General features: G+C 41.2%; 1 pseudogene; it reads right to left on the minus strand.

Moving 5' to 3' along the window:
• LOC119914378 overlaps positions 1–19,643 on the minus strand; it is a 267,025-nt pseudogene that overhangs the window by 233,063 nt on the left and 14,319 nt on the right.

The raw sequence follows: 19,643 nt of genomic DNA on the forward strand, positions 1-19,643 counted from the left end.
ACCGAACACAGCTTCCGAGACCAACAGAGGCCAGTTTGATGACAGGGAGTACAGGAACACTAGCTGCACGTTTAACTGAGCTAACTAGCTACAGACACAGTTAGCTGTTTAGCAAAAAGTAAATGCATCTGTCCATTATTTCCTGTTGGTGTTTCCTTTTGGTCTCTGAGGCTGTGTTCAGCCCCTTTCATGCCGCGTTCACTGGGAGGGTGCTGAGCGTGGTTTCGTTGCCCGCTCGACCGGCTCAATGTGCCCTGCCATTATCCTGGCCTGAAAATTGAAGGTTTTTTAATTTCTGAATAATTCAATTTGACCCTTTTAACATGCTAAAAAAATTGCTTAGAATCTGGGAACAAAATTGTTGTCTGTTTAATCGTCATGGCAATCTTTATTGTGAGACCAACTGGCAGTTATAATGCACTGATACTGGTAATAATCGCGTCTAAAATCTAAATCTACAATTTGAATTTTTAAAAAAGCACTGTTTTGTTTCTATGAACACAACTATACAATTCAAATCAAACAATCCACATCACATCATGCTGGTGATAACCTCACCTCTACCTGTAATGTAATAAAATTCATCCAGGCTGTACTTTGGCACAGTCATGGATATTATTATTATAATATTATTTATCTCACACTTGCTTTGGCAATGTAAATGTCTGTTTCCCATACCAATAAAGTCCCATTGAATTGAATGGATATAACTTAAGTGCACCCCAGGACATTACCAGTTTGCCAGTGCACCTTGCTTATTTAACAAAATGTTTTTGTTTAAAAATATATCAAACATTTTAATTTGCAAGAATTCCCAATTAAAAAATATTCCTTCAAACATCTTCCTAATTATCTAAGGTAGATGTTTTGTCTTTTTGTGTTTTGTGCAGAAAATGTCACAGCATCTGCACATATTATCTATTTGTAGCAGGTGCAAAGCAAGAGTGTAGACAGCAAAAATGGAAGACTTGTGCATTCACTGCTACTATAATACACTGCACATAAATAGCAGAGCTTTGAGCCTCAGGCCATCATTACATCATGGTCTGATGAAGGCAGAGTATACTGCATGCATGGAGTCCCACTTTGCCCCACCTTTAGTGAATTTAGAACATAACATGACTCTACACTGCCCTAATAAAAAATAACAATCAATTATTTAGAACAAATTTATCTCCACCAAATTTATATTAGAAGGTCAGTGGCTTGGGTCTATTTCACCAAAACTGCCATAACATATGCCTGCAGGGAGCTATTGTATAGAAACATCAGAGAGTTATTGCAGTGTGTTCTCCTCCTGACAGTAAAGGATATGTCTTGGACGCACCTACTCCTAATGCCTCTTAAAAGGCAGTTTTTCCTTGCCTCTGTTGTCTAGTGCTGCTCTTGGTGGGAACTGTTGGGCTTCTGTAAATAACATCATAGAGTACGGTCTAGACCTGCTCTTTTATGAAAAGCGCTGTGAGATAACTGTTGTTGTGATTTGGCGCTATATAAATAAAATTGAATTGAACTGAATTGAATAGTTAGATTGTTTACAGTAAAACAATGAACATATTGAACTTCCTTACAAACAGACCCCGGTCAGTCCGGATTCTTGTTCACACCTCGTCCTCTCTAGTGCTCAACACCGGAGTTCCCCAAGGCTGTGTAATCTGCCCCCTCCTGTTCACACTGTACAGCCACGACTGTAACCCCTGACATCGAGAGAACTCTGTTTGTCGACAACACCACCATCATTGGCCAGATTTCAAACAATGATGAGACTTTACATCTGGAGGAAATCAACAATCTTGCAGAGTGGTGCATAGAGAACAACCTACTGCTCAACGTCAGAAAAAAGGAGTGGGAGACACACACTTGTGTCTACATCTGTGAACAGTTTTAGGTTCCTAGGGCCTATATTTCTTAAGGAAACTTAAGAATGCAAAATTCCTGTGCCATGTTCTTATTTTTACTGAAGAACCATAGAAAGCATCCTGACTGGAAACATGAACAACTGGCATGGGAGATGCACGGCCCAGTAAGGCTTTGCAGCAGGTGATTTGTTCATGATCAACTTTCCCTAAAGCAACAATCACAGCCTCCCAAATGCTTTTCAAAGATGTGTATTGTCTTCCCTGACTGTAAATCTAACATTTAAGATGAGGCCCTTGCTGGCTAGCCAAGCAGTGGAGTATTTGGAGGCATGTGATGGAGCATTGTCCTGAATAAAGATCACGGCCTTCTTGAATGCTGAAGACTTCTTCCTGTACCACCGCTTGAAGAAAGTATCTTCCTGAAACTGGCAGTAGGTTTGGGAGTTGAGTTTCAGTCCTTCTTCAACCCGAAAAAGTCCCACTATTTCATACTTAATGATAGCAGCCCATAACAGTACACCTCCTCTAACTTGCTACCGCCTGAGTTGAAGTGGTGCCGTGTGCATCAATGATCCAGCCACGGGCCATTCATCTGGTCCATCAAGAGTCACTCTTACTTCATCTGTCCATAAAACCTTTGAAAAATCTGTCTTCAGGGAGTTCTTTGCCCAATCTTGACAGTTCAACTTGAGAAACCTTTTCAGTGTTGTTCATGGTTCACTGCCTTCTTGACCATGGCCATGTCCTTGAGTACTTGGCACCATGTACTTCTGGTCAGGTAGGTTGCAGTTCTGGAATATGGTGGCACTGGAGAATAATGGGTTCCTGGTTGTTTCATCTTTAATTCTACTCAAGTCTTTTGCATTTAATATGCACCTTTTCTTGTGTGCCTTTTGCTTTTTGCACCCCAGCTGACTATTCGCAACAAAACGTTTGATTGTCCGGTGGGCATGGTTCCAATGTTTAGCTTTTTCAAGAGTGCTGGATCTGTCTGAAAGACATTTTAAACTTTCAGTGTCAGTTAAACCTCTTTTTTGGTCCATATTAGCTTAAATAATGAAGCTTCATAATAATAATACACAACTTGATTTAAGATGTTAATTCACTTTAACTGCCTTCTGGGAAGAGATATAGGAGTTTCTGCTGCCACACCAACAGACTGCAGAGCAGCTTTTCCCCCCAAGCTATCAGACTCTTCAACTCTAATTCATCCTCAGCACTGCTTCAGTGATGATAGTTTATTTCTGTTACCATTTTTCATAATTAATTCTTTATTAATGCATATTGTCTGCTATGTAGCAGAAGGGAGTTACAAAACTCAATTTCACTCTACAACTTGTTGTATTGTGACAATAAACCTACCTACCTACCTACCTACCTACTTTCGCCACATCCTACCTCATTACACAAATACATAACACATGAAAATGATAAACTCCAATGAGCATTCAAGTATATATGGTTTGGAGTTGAAAATTATGCATATAAATGATCATTCAATCAGAATACCTTCTAGCTTAATAATTGTGCATGTAGTGTAAGTTATCAGCTAGTGCTAACTAGCTAGCTTGGTTAGCACTGTGCATTCGTTATTCATGTTAGCTTTATTTATACTTTTATTTATACCAACTAGCGTTTTGGCAGTGTAATTGCAGAAAGACACCAACGCACAAGCGTAAAATGCATGGCTACGTGGGTAGCTTACGCTGTAGGCTACGGGGTAGACTTGACACAGAAATATAAATCAGGCTTAATTAAGATCCTAATTTTGGCTAGTGAAAAAACAGGCTTAAAACAAAATGTATTTTTTGTTTTAAAAATGTATTTACCAGAAGAACACAAACAGCGACCATAATTACAAATGACTCTCAATAACTGAAAACACACTGTGGAAGGATATGATTTGCCTTTATGCTGATTGACTGGTTGCCTGGGTAGCAACTTGTCAATCACAAAGTAGCCATGCTGTTACTGGTTTTGCTAACTCCGTAGCTATCGAGGCAGCTAAACACTCTAAACAATCAATAAAGCCACAGGAAACACTGATGCCGTTTGTGGAGTTTATCAGTAAAGTTTGTGAAACTGAAACAGATACAAAGAATACATATCAATAACAGCGTTACAGTACAGTCAACAAAAAAACTACCGCATTTAGCTAAATAGCTAGATATTCGCCGATATTCGCCAAGCAGGTCTCTTGAATGATAGCATAGACAGCCATGAACTAGCTTCAGAAATGTCTACATGACAAATATAACTACAGATAGAGTTAATGTATACAAACATCATTACTTACAGATATTGCGTTTCTGAACTGAATCCCTTTTGCATGCTGAAAACAACTTCCAGGGTCACCCAGTGCAACTACTTTCTGTATCACAAAAGCAACAACTTCCTACTTCAGAAATAAAACACTTAGATATCTAAATGGCCAGTAGGAGTCAATAAAACCCATGCATGAATCACTCTGAACTTAAGAAAACACAGTCCATAACACTCCCTGCCTGGGGTCAATAAAACCCTACACTTGATGTTTAGTCTTCTGGGGAGAGGAGAAGAACAACTTCAGAGATGGGACGAGAGTATATCTTCGGTGTCCCTTCCTTCACAACTTTTACTTCGACCTTCCTCACAAGGCTGTCCCAGCTTGGTAAAGCCTTTGCAATGATGGCCATGGGCCACATATTTCTCTTTGCTTCTCTTCTCTTTGAGGGAAGGCCTCTTGTCTTGCCACCTGTGCCGGCTCTGTAAGGGATAAAAGGGGGTAATTCCCCCTGGCGGCTATTCCGCCAGTCTATGAGTGAGTGTGAATGTTAGTTTTCCGTTTGAGCACTTAGGCTCAGTGTATGAATGTGTGTGACTGGTGAATGCAGATGTAGTGTAAAAGACTAGAAAGGCGCTATACAAGTACGGAGCATTTACATTCACGTAGACGTAGAAGCATCTTGACTGGTGTAGATGTAGATGACTGGTGTAGATGTATCTGACAACCACTTTGTTTTTACCACTTTGTAATACTGTCGATCTTCAGGCTGTTGACTGTTGTTAGCGATCCTCTGCAGGTGAATGGCTTCCCATCGTCTATAGGTAGGTAGGTAGGTAGGATTATTGTCACAATATAACAAATTATAGAGTGAAATTGAGTTTTGTAACTCCCTTCTGAAATACAGTCATTTCTGAGCTTTCTTCACCAGCGTGGAGATGTGATATCACCATGTCAGGTTCTCTGTGATGCTGATTCCCAGGAACTTGAAACTAGAGTGGAGGAGGTGTGTCCGCCAATCCAAAATGACTGGGGTCTACTTGCTGATCATTTTCACGGGGAAGATTGTGTTCAGTGCTGAGCTGAAATGCAGAAATAGCATTTTGATGTGTGAGGGCTGAGTGGAGGGCAGTGGAGATGGCATCCTCTGTGGATCTGTTGGTTCTGAAAACAAACTGGTGAGGGTCCAGGCTGGCTGGGATGTTCTTTATGTGCTGAAGAACCAGTTTCTCAAAGCACTTCATCAGAATGGGGGTGAGAGCCACAGGGCGGTAGTTGTTACGTACAGGAACTGGTGGCTGTCTTGAAGCAGGTGATATCTGCAGCTCACCTGGTCTGTGACCACCATTAGTCTAGCGTCATTTGTGCATGTCATCATTTTTGGAGTTCAGAATAGAGAGAGGAAATCCGCCATTTTGACTCACCTAAAATCTTGCGGTTTTGAGCCGCCATTTTGACCCAGTTTTGCGTAAACCACACGTGGTCGCGCCCACCCCCTTTCTGTCCTTCTACATGTGTAAACACGTAGAAGGACACATTTACTCCTGTACACACTCTTTCTATGCGTTTGCTGATTGTTGTATGTTTGTTTGTTTCACTTAAAATAGATTGTTTTTGCAACTGCAAATTGTGATTAATCTGTGCTTAAGTAAATAAATCCTGTTATACTTTAAAGAAGTAATTGTTTGTGGTTATTTTCAATTCAATTTTATTTATATAGCGCCAAATCACAACAACAGTTAGCTCACAGCGCTTTTCACAAAAGAGCAGGTATTGTGTATGGCATTGTGATAGCAGTTGGTAGAGCCAGTGAATGGACTCACTTCACCGTTATTAATTAATAATGCTTTATTATTGACAATTTATAGGTAAGCCCCCTTTTTGAGACTGCTTTAAGGTCTGGTTATTTGTCTCTGATTAAAGGGTGGTGCCCATATTTATAAATCATATTTAATATTATTTATTATAAATAAAATTGTATTAGTATCCAGAATATATTTAAAATTCAGCTACTAACCAAGCCTGACCCTATGTTGAATCCCAACACATACTAATAAGATTTGTAATGTCTCAAAAACATAAAAGCATATACAATAATGCAGTGTAAAACAACATTCAGAATAACATAAGAACAATGATACTTACAGCAGTTAGTGACAGCAAAGCTGTTGGCCACCTCCAGGTTATCTATGTGCGGAGTCAGCCTGAAATCTGCCATCCCAAATTGAACCATGCCAACTCTGAATGCACTGTACTCCTGATCTGCACCCCTGGGAAATAAACCACCTGAAACAAAAAAGAAACGAAAACTAGAAAATAAGAAGACAGCAGAATTAGATTTATACAATACATTATATATACAAGATTACACAGTTTTCACATATTTTTCAGTACATCAGCTGTAAATAATTCTACACTGTACACCATAATAAAGTCTAATTTTCTTTTGCCACTGCAGGCTGCCCCAGAATCAGTAATGGATCCGTGCAACATCATTACTGCAGTACCAGCAGGGTGGCACTTCAGTTCATTTGCATTTTAATTCTAACATCCAGGAGTTGTTATTCACTCCAACAACAATCAGGTGACATCTATGAGCAAGGAGGAGCCCATAACAACGCCTCTGGGATGCTCACTTAAGCCTAGTTCACACTACACAATTTTTAGCCCGATATGCCGCTCCGCGACCGTCAGGCTATGATCGGGGGTAAATCAGCGGTTGATTGGCGGTCGCCAGTCAGAAATGTGTCGAGGAGCCGCTTTGATGCGTCATTGAGTAGTTCACACAAAACGGCTCCTCGACACATTTCTGACACGGAGTCGGCCAACTCGACATCCACATCCAGCCAATGAGAGCAGGCTGCTGGCAGAACAGGCAGCTACTTTTTCAGCGCAAAACACTTTTTACTCCCCTCAGCTGTCTCTGCAGCTCAGACAATCCCTGCTACCTGAGTGTGCTAATCCATTCTTTCACACGGATTTTTTGTCTTCATAATTGCTGTCTTTATAATAACAAACAACAGCTGTTTCGTGTGTAGGTTCACGTCATTAACATTTCACGTGTGTTTTCTTGACAAAACGTGGTTTGGAGACCAACGTCGTGTGACAGAGATGTTGTCAGCTCGTGTAGTGTGAACGCCACAGCGACTTCAAGACTCCTGTCACAAGACGGCAAGTTGTGTAGTGTGAACGGCACGGCCATCGGCCGACGCTGAAAATCGTGTAGTCTGCACGAGCCTTTACTGTTCAATGGTAGTCACATAGTCACTGTGCAGTGCCCTTGAGGAAAAAGGATAAGATTTCCTGATATGAACATTCACTTGACTCCTAATAACCACCTATCAGTGACTATGAATCAGACTGGAGCATTACCAGGATGCTTAAGGAAGGGCTCGGTTACCCCGTTTGACCAGTGTCGCTCCCCCAAGTCATTTTATTATTCACGTTCCTTCAGGCACTGGCTGAGGAGGTGGAGTTGCAGCTGTCTTCTATAATAATAATTATAAAACATAATTTACCTGACGCTTTTATCTTACAATAGCTATATATCGGTCGCACGCCTCTGGAGCACATTGGTGTATGTCACAGTGAGAATCACAGTGGGAATCAAAGCCAGGTCACCCATACCAAAGGCATGCGTCTTATCAACTGCTCCATCACCACCCATTTAATATACCACATTTAATAGTATATCCACAGAATATATTTTATCTGACCACTATTAAATAACATTTGAGTTCCTATCTCTGGACAAGGCGTCCGTAGTCAGAAATTCCTGCACCAGATGTCTGATGATCTGATTGTGCTGTAGCTAGGAAGTGATTCCGTCATCATTAAATTCAATACCATATCTCGATATAACAGAGGACTATGCTAACTTCAGTCCCTCCTGAATTGAACATCTTGTTGATAGTACTGCAGGCACTGCACTCAATTCTATTGCCTATTGAGGGAAGTTGATTTGCCAAGTTCACAGGGACACACATCAATCTGGGACAAGCGCAGGACTAACACGGCACAAATGCCTAGAAAGGCTGATCCAGCAAATACTGAATTGTCCCTAGTGATAATTTTGATCAAAACATTTAAATATTACGACTGTTGACTGTCAGTGTCTAGTCAATGTATTTGATACACAAACGTTACGAGTATTAGGGCCACTCTTAGACTATCGATTATGGATTTGTAAAGTTCAGCAGATCATTTGTTTTATGCACTGACAACTGTTATTTACATTTTAAAAATGCACCACACTAAGGGCATATGGTCAAATTTAATAGAATCTCTGACTGCTTCATACAGAGAAGGGACAGAGAGAGGAGGATGCAAGTGTCCGACGGACAGTTTAAAGTCTCGTGCACAGGATAACTGTCTCGGATGACAGTGAGAGATAGAGGTTGACTGTATTTCGCCAGCAGAGTAATCACAAGCTTAAGACGGTCATTTAAAGGTAGGAGTGTTACAGTAGTGCCCCTGACAATTCGTATGCATGAATCAACCTATTAAAATGCATTTTAAATTTTTTACACTTGTATTTGTTGCATCTCCATTTCCACAAATATAATTAAGAGAACTGTGCCAACAAGAGTTGTATTACTCTCATTTTTCATTGACAGCCTTTAGAAAGATCTGTAAAGTGCATTGATTTTGTTGATGAGATCTCTGTTTTAAGATCTGAGGGCACAATACTTAATGAACATCTACTGAATGAGGACATGCTTACTACAGATGTGTGTTTTGTGTATTATGTCATGCAAGGATTATGCCCACTGTATAGATGGCATGAATGTTCGTGCCACATTGTTGTAGTATAATATCAAAGGGTGGTCCTGTCATTGTTTGTCGTTTTATATAGTTGTTGAAGCCATTTATGTTAATTGTTGGCATGATATTTGATTTTGTTTAGATATATTTATATTAGTATTTTGGACACTGGGTGGCAGTGATTAGATGCAGGTGACAGGAAGTGGTAGGTTGAGCACACACAGTTCTCACTAGACCACAGACCACGGATCACAGACCATAGATTAGAGACCACAGATCAGAATACACGCAAACAACTGGAAACAAAAGAATAAGAAACAAACTGGTATGTTCATCCATTTGTACTATTGTCAACTGCAATAAACCACAAACCTCAACTGCAATAATGTCTGGAAAATATTGTGTTCCTGCGTAAAAACGTCACTCCTACCTGTGATGGCAAAGATAAGGATACTGGAAATAAGGCTAGAAGTACAGCAAAGCAAAGATTGCAATTACAATAGTTTTATATAAAGTTTTAGTTCATAGTTCTCTGCTCCTGGTATGGTTTTCCCCAAAGAAAATCTTGCCTAGGCCCCCTGCTGTCTAGAGCTGGGCCTGATTGTTTATGATGCCTGCGAAGAGATCTTATATGCACTCACCGGCCACTTTATTAGGTACACCTTGCTAGTACCTTCACAACTGCCTCAATTCTTTGTGGCATACTTTCAACAAGGTGTTGGAAACATTCTTCAGAGACTTTGGTCTATATTGACATGATAGCATCACGCAGTTACTGCAGATTTGACGGCTACACATCCATGATGCAAATTTCCCATTCCACCACATCCCAAAGTTGGATTAAGATCTGGTGACTGTGGAGGCCACTGGAGTTCAGTGAACTCATGTTCAAGAAACCAGTTGATTTGAGCTTTGTTACAGACTCTAAGGAAAGTGTATTAATAAGGTAACCACTTCAGAGATTTATTTTATTAGTTTCCTCTTATAATATTATTTTGGCGCCTCCTAGCAGAACAGTAACCTCACATCAAGAAGGGGGACTAGTTTGTGAGACACACGCACGGAAGTAAGGAGGGAAAACATATGTAGCTATGAATTAGTATAAAGCTCTTAAAAAGGATAATTAAGGACCTAGCTGGAACGGGAACAAGGTCTTGTGTGTTTGATTTGTTTAATGTTTATGTGCAGTAATAAAGTAACGTCAGGGAAATGTTTTTATGAATGGTTATGGTGGCCTGTTTGTGTTTCTAAGAGCTAATGTTATGTTATTTATCTGTCCTGTAGCTCTTACGGTGTTTCATGAAGAAAAGGTGTAAGGAAGAGAAAGTAGACTTGTGTTCAAAAGGCTGACGACCCAAAGTGTGCCAAGAAAATATCCCCCACACTATTACACCACCACCAGCCTGAACTGTTGATACAAGGCAGGAGGGATCCATGCTTTCATGTTGTTTATGCCAAAATCTGACCCTACCATCAGAATGTCACAGCTGAAATCCAGACTCATCAGACCAGGCAACATTTTTCCAATCTTTTACTGTCCAGTTTTGGTGGGCCTGTGCGAATTGTATCCCCAGTTTCCTGTTCTTAGCTGACAGGAGTGGCACCTGGTGTGGTCTCTGCTGCTGTAGCCCATCTGCTTCAGGTTTTACATGTTGTGTGTTCAGAGGTACTCAGTAACGCAGATTACATTAAAGATGTTTTACCCTAGTTGATTTTGCCTCGTTGCTGGTTTGGCTGGTGTTGCATGGCGGCCGGGGGGGCGCTGGGGATGTCGGCTGGCGCCGGCGGCCTTAGTTTTTTCCGGCAGTTGGGGGGACGGTGGACTTTTATTGGCGGGTGCACGGTGACCTGTGCGGCGCGTTTGCTGCCGGGCTGGGGCTTGCTGCTGGTGTCTCTCTCCGCTGGCTTTCGCTGTCGTGTTGTTCCGTTTGCTCTCTCTCATTTGCCCGACCTCGCACGCGGGATTCGCGGGGGGCTGCTGGGCATGGGTGTCGCCGTGCTCGCGCAGTGTGCGCGTTGGGCTCGTCACTTGTGCATTGGTGTTGATGATTGCGTGGCATTTGGGCATTGTGGTTGTTTGCTGCGCGGCGGTGGGGTGCTGGATGGGGGAGGCCACTGGTCTATGTTGTGTCTGCGACGCGGTCGGTCCGGGCGCTGCTCTTCCTCTTTTGCGTTCCGTCGGCATTACGTTGTCAACTGGCATTTGGGTCGGGGTCTTCTGCGTTTGCATCGCGGTGCATCTGGGAGTCTTTGTTTTTTTTTGATTTGATTTATTCTTTTTCTTTCTTCCACCCCTATTGGCTACTGGGGTTCTTGCCTGCCTGTTACAGTCGTGGCGTCCCACTCTCTCTAACAACTACATTCTTTAACAGGCTTATGCGCACACACATGTACATACACACACATACAGACACATTCACCCACACGCACACAGACACACACAGACACAAACAAACTTAGGTTGTCCCTGGTAGAATTATTCCTGATGCCTTTCTTTCAGTTACTTATTTAAATTAATTATTATTCCAGCTCTCGTGGCTGTGTTGTGTTGCTTATTTAGTGTGTGTGACTGTTTCTTGTTTTCATTGTTCTCTTAGTTGTCTTAATATGTCATTAATATGTCAGCTGTTTATTGCTGCTGTTCGGCTGGTTTTCTTTTACTATTATTATTATTTTTATTGTTTTTTTGTTTGTGTTTGTTTGTTGTTGTTTTTCTCCTCCCCAAGCCCCCCTCTCTGTTCTCTTGCAGGTTTCGTTGCTTTCTGCAATTGGTGTTTCCCACAGCTTTTCCCTGTTGTCCCCACCCTCCATCCCCCTTTCCCCCTTCTCTTGCAGGTGTTGTCCTTTCTCTGTGCTGTCTGTTTGTGCCCCCCCATCCCCGTGTCTGCCCCCCTGTCCGGCCCGGTGACAAATCAATACATAATTAAATAAATAATAAAACAGACAAAGGAGTATTTTAATACTCTCTTGTTAAAGTAAAATCTGTCTGGCACAATATGGTATCCAGGTCATTATACTCTATACCAGGCTGCTGGGCAGGACAGGTTTAAAAAAAAAAAAAAAAAAAAAAAAAAAAAAAAGATGTTTTACCCTAAGTCAGCACTTCTATACCTGATATGATCAATCTATCTTTATCAACAGGCTATGTACCACAGTACTTTAAAGTAGCTGTAATTAAACCTCTTCTGAAAAAGCCCAACCTTGATCCAAACGTCTATATCTAACCTTCCATTTCTCTCTAAAATCTTGGAGAAAGCAGTCGCCAAACAGCTGTGTGAATTTCTACAGAGCAATAGTTTATTTGAGGATTTTCAGTCAGGATTTAGAGCTCATCATAGCACAGAGACAGCACTGGTGAAAATTACTAACGACCTCCATATTGCATCAGACAAAGGACTTGTCTCTGTACTGGTTTTATTAGATCTTAGCGCTGCATTTGATACCATTGACCATCATATCCTATTACAGAGACTGGACCATTTCATTGGCTTTTAAAGTAACCGCTCTAAGCTGGTTTAAGTCCTATTTATCAGATCAATTTCAGTTTGTTCCTGTAAACGATGAATCCTCCATGCACGCCAAAGTTAGTCACGGAGTTCCACAAGGATCTGTGCTCGGACAAATCCTCTTCACTTTATATATGCTTCCTTTAGGCAATATTATCAGGAAATATTCCATAAGCTTTCATTGTTATGCAGATGATACTCAGTTATATCTATCGATCAAGCCAGATGAAACTCATCAGTTAGCTAAACTTCAAATGTGCCTTCAGGATGTTAAAACCTGGATGACCTGTAATTTTCTAATGTTAAACAGTTAAAAAGTTATTGTTCTGGGGCCCAGGCACCTCCGTGACGCATTATCTAAAGATATAGTTTCCCTTGATGGCATCGCCCTGGCCTCCAGCACCACTGTGAGGAATCTTGGAGTTATCTTTGATCAGGACATGTCGTTTAAGTCTCACATTAAGCAAATTCCAAGGACCGCCTTAATTCACCTACGTAATATTGCAATCAGGAATATCCTGTCTAAAAATGCAGAAAAACTAGTCCATGCATTTGTTACTTCTAGGCTGGATTACTGCAATTCCTTATTATCAGGCTGCTCGAAAAAGTCCATTAAGACTCTTCAGCTGATCCAGAATGCTGCAGCATGTGCTCTGAACCAGGAAAAGAGATCACATATCTCCTGTCTTAGCTTCTCTGCATTGGCTTCCTGTAAAATCCAGAATAGAATTTAAAATCATTCTTCTTACCTACAAAGCTCTTAATGGTCAGGCACCATCTTATCTTAAAGAGCTCACAGTACCTTACTCCAAAAGTAGACTAGGAGCCAGAGCGTTCAGCTATCAAGCTCCTCTCCTGTGGAACCAGGTTCCAGTTTGGGTTCAGGAGGCAGACACCATCTCCACATTTAAGAGTAGGCTTAAGACTTTCCTCTTTGATAAAGCTTATAGTTAGGGCTGGCTCAGGTGAGTCCTGAACCATCCCTTAGTTATGCTGCTATAGGCCTAGACTGCTGGGGGATTTCCTATGATGCACTGAGCTCCACTCTCCTCTACTTTCTCTCCCTCTGTATGCAACCTCATCCCATTATTGCATGTAACACAACTTCTCCCCTTTCCGGTAGTCTTGTGCTTTCTCGTCCCAATCCTCTCTCCTCCTATCACTTCCTGCAGGTTTTCTGGCTCTGGAGCTGTGGAGTCTGGATCTGTGGTTGCGGGTCACCTGCTGCCCCCGTGTTCCTGCTCGACACCCTCTACTGCAACGACTATTGTTACTAGTCCTACTGTTATTATTGCAATTATAATCATTAACATTACGATTATTATCATTAACACTACTGTAAATATCTGTACCATTTTTCATTCAGTCTATAGCAACATCACCTTTACTGTCTGTACCTCTGTGTGTATATTGTGTAGGCTGCCTCCCTCCCCTCTCTCTCCTTCACCCCAACCGGTCGAGGCTGATGGCCGCCCACCCTGAGCCATGGTTCTGCTCAAGGTTTCTGCCTCTTAAAGGAAGTTTTTCCTTGCCTCTGTCACCTAGTGCTGCTCTTGGTGGGTTTCTGTAAATATCATCACAGAGTACGGTCTAGACCTGCTCTTTTATGAAAAAGGGTGATGCATGCACTCGGGACAGATAGTGATTGCAAAAAAAAACAGAATTATAAACCAACTTGTATTGCAGAGTAAGAAAAAAATCATTATCAATTAAAAAAATTCTACCTCAGCTGAGCTGCATAACTTGTGGTGAAGCTGGCAGAATGAGGTCATATTTTCACACACACAATCTTTGGCCCCAAGCAGTAGGGCTGCTCGCAGCGAGGCAGAATTATTAGCTTCTTTGACTGTCTTAAAATTCTTGCTCAGCTTACTAACTTGACTTCTTCCCTTTCCCGTAGTCTTGTGCTTTCTCGTCCCTCTCCTCTCTCCTCCTCTCGCTTTCTGGAAGTGTCTCTGGCTCTGGGGCTGTGGAGTCTGGAACTGTGGAGATGAGTCACCTGCTGCTCGACAGCCTCTATTACAATTGTTATTATTAGTCCTGTTGTTATTATTATTATCATTAACAATACTATAATTATCTGTACCATTATTCATTTTCAGTCTGTACCACTATTACCTTTACTGTCTGTATTTCTGCTTGGATGTTGTGTTGGCTGTGTTTGTAGACAGTGCAATATGCCTTAAAGCAGAGGTCTCAGACTGAATTACTGCAGACTGCAATGTGCAGACCGGTGCGGTGCGATACTAAAATGTCACGTGAAAACAGCAGAGAGAATCGTCACTATTCACTGCATCATCATTGCACCGCCTGACAGAGGCTAGCAACAGAAAGTTTATATTTTACAATTTTCGTTATTTCATCACTAAATCCACTTCTGAAAAGTTTTGAGGTGAAAAATACTATCTCTGGGTACTATCTGCAACAACAACAACAACAGGACAGCGGGCCAAGTCGAGTAGAGTTGAGGTGAGTTGAACTGTACCGGTAATGGGAAAATGGCTTAAGTAGCCAATTTACAGGCATTTGGGCTAATCACAGACTGATTGACAAGCTAGCGCCATCTTTTGTTGAGAGGTCAACATGTCGTTGTCAAAAGCCAAGGGAAAAGTTGATGATGATCACAAAGTATTTCAAGAGAAGTGGGTGATGAATTATTTTTTGGTTGAATTCAGGGCAAAGCCACCTGCCTCATCTGCAAAGAGAAGATTGCTGAAGGAACATAACGTGAAGCGCCATTATTCAACTAAGCATGCAGAGGAGCAGGGTAAATACCAGGGAGAGGAGAGAAGCTGTTGTGCCGGCAGCCATACCAATGTAAACCCTGCTACTGCTGAATGACCGAAATGACCAAAGCTAAGCAGGTTTGGGCTTGGCCAGTACCTGGATGGGACACCTCCTGGGAAAACTAAGTTGTTGCTGGAAGAGGTATTGGTGGGCTCTCTGGTCCTAATAATAAGATCCCAACGCCCCAGTACAGTGATGGGGGACACTGTGCTGTAGGAGCAGCTGTCCTTCGGATGAGACGTTAAACCGAGGTCCTGACTCACTATGGTCATTAAAGATCCCATGGCACTTCTCGCAAAGAGCAGGGGGTTCCCCGGTGTCATGGTAAAATTCCCAACCTGGCTATCTCCATCTGGCCTCCTAATCATCCCCACAGTAATTGGCTCAATGTTTCCCTCCCTCTCTGCTTCAAGCTGATGTGCGGTGAGGGTTCTAGTGTTAAATGGCTGTCATGCATCACCCAGGTGGGGGCTACACATTGGTGGTGGTTGAGGTGAGTCCCCCCCACTTTACTGTGAGGTGCTTTGAGTTTCAATGATAAAGCGCTATATAAATGTAATGCATTATTATTATTATTATTATTATTATTATTATTATTATTGTGTAAGAATGTATCATTTATCCAACTTAATACATTCCATTTTATCCAGAGTATATCATTTATTCAATGTATCATCTATCAGTATGTTGTGCCTTATGTTTTTCAGACACTTGTATATGCATGTAACATCCCTAGTTAACTCTGAGGTGTTGCTCTACCCTCTGTGTGAGACCAGAGTTGACAGACCAAAAAAGAGGACCCTCAGGAGTGTTCCGCGGAATGTGTTTAGTAAGGAGGGGTGAAGAAGGGTCAAAAACATGCAATTGAGGTATATTGTAGAGACTCAGATACTACTCTGTGGGAAAGCAGAGAAGACCATGTACCCAGATTGTATTTCTTTCCTGGACGTAGGGATGTATAGTATATTTGTTTATTCCGATATTGTTGATCATCAAACAGTAGGGGATAGTTACATCCCACTTTTAAGAATACTACATATATCAGGGCCAAACAACCATATGATCACAAATACGTATGACAGACACTACCTGAGGCTCTGCAAAACACACATTGATAGTATCGAGATTTCTCTCAAGACAGATCAGAATCAACATATCTCATATCTTTTACGTACAGCAAAGTGATAATAAAGCTACACTTTATTATATAGCAAATATGTACCATCCATATGCTCACAATGCAAAGTAAGTGATTTACCAGGATATAGAGAGCTCGGTGCTCAGTATGGTGCAGGGTTAGGGGGTATCTTTAAGGCTCTGTTTAGACTAGCATTCCCCTTACTCAAGCAAGGATTTACATTTGTTGCCCCTCATTTAAAGACAGCTGCTAAAAACATAGCTACGGATGTTATTACTAACGTCATGAACAGACACGTCAAGAGGGGTCGGGTATAGTGGCCGTGGTCCCCCCGACCAATAAAACGACCTCCTGGGAAAAGAGGGAGTTCTCCACCAAAGAGGCGTAGCCGAACAACAAATAAGAAGACCCATACTAAGACTAGAAAAAATAAACAAGCAAAGAGAAGCAAGTCAGGAGACAAGAGACATTTTCTAACGAGAATGTCGTTGGTACATAGCCTGTCAGAAGAGCGCGTCAAGTCAGAGCTAGACCTGTTTATGGTGCCGTTAACACAAACAAGTATTGAGAAATGTGTCTACGTCGAATGGAGTACACACAAGGCGGCCGCGTAGGGGAGCTAACATCCCCTTTACATTCTGACTTGTTTTTTCAAGACAAGTTAATGATAAATGGAGTAGACCTCAAGATAAAATTCACAAGAGTTATTTTGCTTAATGCGCAACACTGTAGACGACTTTTGGGTTAACATTATGTCAGCAAGCCTGTTTGTAAAGAAAGTCACTCCGGCTGTTAAGCTAGCACACACTAAGGCATTAACGCATGGCAATGTTAAATATCCCATAGACAGAGTCTGTCTTAAAAACTTTAGCGTCCCAACAGGCACTCGTGTTTGTACTCAAGAAAATATACTCTTGGGACAAATACCTAATTTTATTGTAGAATTTTATTGTATTTACATTTAACCATTATGATATAGAGTTTTTATGTTTATACGTTGACGTCCAACAATATCCTTCAAAACCCTTTCAACCTAACTTTACCAGAGGGAATGCCATCAGGGAGTATCATCAATTGTACTCGGCAACTGGAAAGTATCTTAAAAACAACGCTATGGCCATAACCCGCGATGAGTTTTGTAATGGATATAGTCTGTTCTGTTTGAACCTGAGCCCTGATGAAGGATGCGGAGACCATATGTAGCTCATTTCAAACGGTAGTGTTAGATTAGAAATCCGCTTCAACGCACAATAAATGTGGTTATTTATTCCCACATATGATTCTATAATTGAGATATCATCAAGAAGACAGGTTCTCATTGACTTTTTCTAACTTTAACAAACGATAGTATGAATACGATAGAACTGTCAAAACCTAAATCAGTTATTAAAAAGAGACCCGCCATGTTGGTGGTAAACACAGACCCCTCCCACCTGGGAGGGACAACACTGGGTCGCTATCTATATTGACAAGCAGGGTGTGGGATCATTCTTTGACAATTTTGGGAACACACTGGTATACTCACATTTTCCTGAATCATTTTCTCAACAGTAATTGTAAGTCCACGCAACATTCTGTTACACAAGTGCAAGATGTGGATTCTGTAGTGTGCGGTCAGCATTGTGTGTTTTTTCTTTACCACATGGATAGAGGGTTATCTTATGACAATGTAATGACTAAATATAGTAATAAACGGTCATGCAATGATTTTATGGTGTGCAAATTTGTGAAAAAAATACGACTCTTGGTTGCGTGTGGACAAAATAATTATGCAGAATGTAACCAGTGTGTCCAGGTATCAGATTTTTTTAAATGTGTATAATAATACTAGAAGTTGTGTGCCATTCATTATCAAAATGATTTATAGATTGAAACGTGTACAACAATGTTTTTTGTTATTCTGATGATTTAAATAAAAACACTCTGAAATGATAAAGTTATGTCTCCATGTATTTATTTAAAACCAATAATGATTAAAAACAATTAAAAAGTTATCCAATCACTCAAATCCAATCACTCCAAATCCAATCACTCCAATCACATTTCAGGAGATACAAAGGGACTTGTTTCATTGTTTGCTAATCGATGCCCTCTGGTAACAAGAGGTGTAGATGGTGATCCAGTAATAAGAGGAGAAGATTCTCCAGATGTCTTTGTCTTAATCTCGTCAATTTTTCTTTTGACCTGTTGATTTGGTACAACTGATAAAGGTATATTCAATATAGCCAACGATTGCAGATATTCATCCCGACCTGTAGGTCTCTGGCTGTCAGACACGTTGTGAGACGCAGTCACTCCTCTTATCAAGTCATACACATGAGACCCTTTAATAACATTAACACAAACTCCCCACGTTCAGTCCATGCAGACATGTTTTTTGAGGAGGACATTTTATCCAGAATATGCTGAGCTTTATTCCTGCTGTTTTTTGGCATGTTTTTTTTTTTTATTTCATCAAAAACAAATCTTCTTCTTGATTCTTCTGCTCTGATATGATCCAAGTCACAGTTTACAAGTTTACAGTTTACTGACTTACAAATATCTGGGGCTGCAGCTGGATGACAAGCTGGACTGGACAGCAAATATGGACACTCTGCACAAGAAAGGGCAGAGCCGTCTGTACTACCTAACTGCAAAAAACTGCTGCAGATGTTTTATCAGTCTGTGGTGGCCAGCGTCCTATTTTATGCTGTAATTTGCTGGGGAGGAAGCAGCAAGAAGAGAGACGCCGGTCGACTGGATAGACTGGTGAGGAGAGCTGCTGTCCATACTGGACCACGCCCACCACCCTCTGCACAACACCTTCATCGGGCAGAGGAGTGTGTTCAGTAGCAGACTGCTGTCCCAGCCCAGCTCCACCAACAGACAAAAAAACTCTTTCGTCCCCCTGGCCATCAGACTGTCCAACAGCTCCTATTCATGGCAGGAGGACAATAGACAAAATCTGTTCTCTTTACTTCCATCTGCACTCCATTTTCACTGTTTACTGTTTAGCACTGTTAACTGTTATTTTAATTTTAATTTTATTTTAATATAGGTTTAATGTATGTATGTTTCGTATGCTACTGGATACATGCATCCTCTGCTGTACGCAGTGCAGCTATACTTGTTTTTTTTAAATGAAACATTCCCTTCACTCCTGGTTTCAGTAGTAAACTATCACAAGAATGACAATTACCAACAAAAAACATTTTATTCTAAGCAGACGTGTTTAAGTGCTCTAACAACAACACTGGAACTGTATTTCAAACAAATAGGAGTCTTATTAGCAAATTTTAACAAACTTCCTTCACCGCAATGCATCATGGGAATACTGAGGGACGGCC

Source organism: Micropterus salmoides, unplaced genomic scaffold (assembly GCF_014851395.1).
Source record: "Micropterus salmoides isolate LMB-PRFRI ecotype aquatic unplaced genomic scaffold, ASM1485139v1 Ms_hic_scaffold_1, whole genome shotgun sequence".
In the NCBI taxonomy this organism is placed as follows: Eukaryota; Metazoa; Chordata; class Actinopteri; order Centrarchiformes; family Centrarchidae; genus Micropterus; species Micropterus salmoides.